The sequence below is a fragment of the Mobula birostris genome, chromosome 11 (assembly GCF_030028105.1).
Source record: "Mobula birostris isolate sMobBir1 chromosome 11, sMobBir1.hap1, whole genome shotgun sequence".
In the NCBI taxonomy this organism is placed as follows: Eukaryota; Metazoa; Chordata; class Chondrichthyes; order Myliobatiformes; family Myliobatidae; genus Mobula; species Mobula birostris.
The window spans coordinates 15,998,391-16,000,162 of record NC_092380.1 but is presented as its reverse complement, the minus strand read 5'-3'; positions in this window follow the sequence as shown (position 1 = coordinate 16,000,162).

The following is a 1,772-nucleotide window of genomic DNA, read 5'->3' as shown; positions in this document are numbered from 1 at the left end:
CTATGTCTTCTTTAAGCTCACTTGTGAAGGTGCCAGTTAAACCTGAGAGTCCATTACTGTGTTGATACGTGGGGAATTGGTTTCTGATTTGTTCCAGCTTAAGAATTTAGTGTTGCATCTTTGGCCTGATGCTGAATGTACAGGTTATATTGTTTTTTTTAACCTGACTGAATCCATTCTTTCAAACTATATTTTTTTACATTTTGTGAAATATTTTTATTCTCTAGTCAGCAACACTGGATCTTCAAAGGTTTGCCGTGTTCTCACAATAGTTAATGTACTGGTGTTGCTGGTGTTTTCTGGGGCAACCTTGAAGCTTCAGAACTGAACAGCTGTAAGGCGTCAACTCTCTTCAGCTGCTTTCTCCATTCTGCACCCAATAATTGATCTGTTGTTTGAAGGAACTTGATCCATTTGCAACTATTTCAACAACGTGCGTTGCAGCATTGGACAACCTATGGGATTACATTCAGCACGGAATCAGCTACAGGAGTTGCCAACATTTGTACGTATTTTGCAGAGCAAAATCATGTGGAATTGTCTTCTAGAAGGTGGAGTTTTGCAAAATGATAGGAGTGTATAATCCTTGCACTTCACACAATGCATCACCATGTCCTGCTATGATTGCTACTGATTTCTTAACAAAAAGCATGTATTCTTGCTGTCAGAAGTTGTATGATATTGTACAAACATATCTGTCTCAGTTTGGGAAGTCCCTGCAGTTCTCCTTTGTAGATGGGATTTCCCTCAGAATTCCCAAAAGCAATTCAGTGCTTTGAATTATTAATATCAAAGCTGATGGTCAAGGCTAAGCACCTACCTGAAGACTTTTGTTTTACTGGCAAGAGTCGCTATGGAGTACTTGTGTTTGTTTTCAAGTGAGCTTCCAGAGCACTGTTGGCTAGGGAGCATACTTCAGACTGACTACTGTGTTAATTAAGGAGTGCTCTGCAGTCTTTTGTGTTGGATGTGAAGCCGAGGCTCCTGTCCTCTCAGTGATAGAAGATCCCCTGGCACAGCTTAAAGAGTAGGGATGTTCCTGGCCAACATTTATCCTTCAAAATCACATTTTTTCAAAAAAAAAAAGAGAATTATCATATTGTTATCTTCACAAACAACAGGAATTCTGCAGATGCTGGAAATTCAAGCAACACACATAAAAATTGCTGGTGAACGCAGCAGGCCAGGCAGCATTTCTAGGAAGAGGTGCAGTCAACGTTTCAGGCCTGACGAAGGGTCTCGGCCTGAAATGTCGACTGTACCGCTTCCTAGAGATGCTGCCTGGCCTGCTGCGTTCACCAGCAACTTTTATGTATATTGTTATCTTGATGATTTTTGTGGAACCTTGTTGGCTTCTGTTTTCCAAATTACAATGGAGATCATGTTTTAAAAATACTGAATTGGCAGCTAAGTGCACTAGGACATCTTAAATTATAACACTAGTATTTTTTAAAAATTTATTTTTGCGATACAGCATGGAACAGGCTCTTCCAGCCCTGCAGCCCACTGATTTAACCCGTGCCTGATCACGGGACAATTTACAGTGATCAATTAACCTACCAACTAGTATGTTTTTGCATCACGGGAGGAAACCCATGCCCACGTGGGAAGGAACGTACAAACTTACTTAGAGAAGACACTGGAATTGAGCTCCGAATTCCAACTCCCTGAACTGTAACAGTGCCATGCTAACCACTATGCTACTTTAGTAAACGGGGGTGTAATCTTCTGTCCCAGAAGGAAGGTTTGTACTTCCCATTTGCAAATCAGAA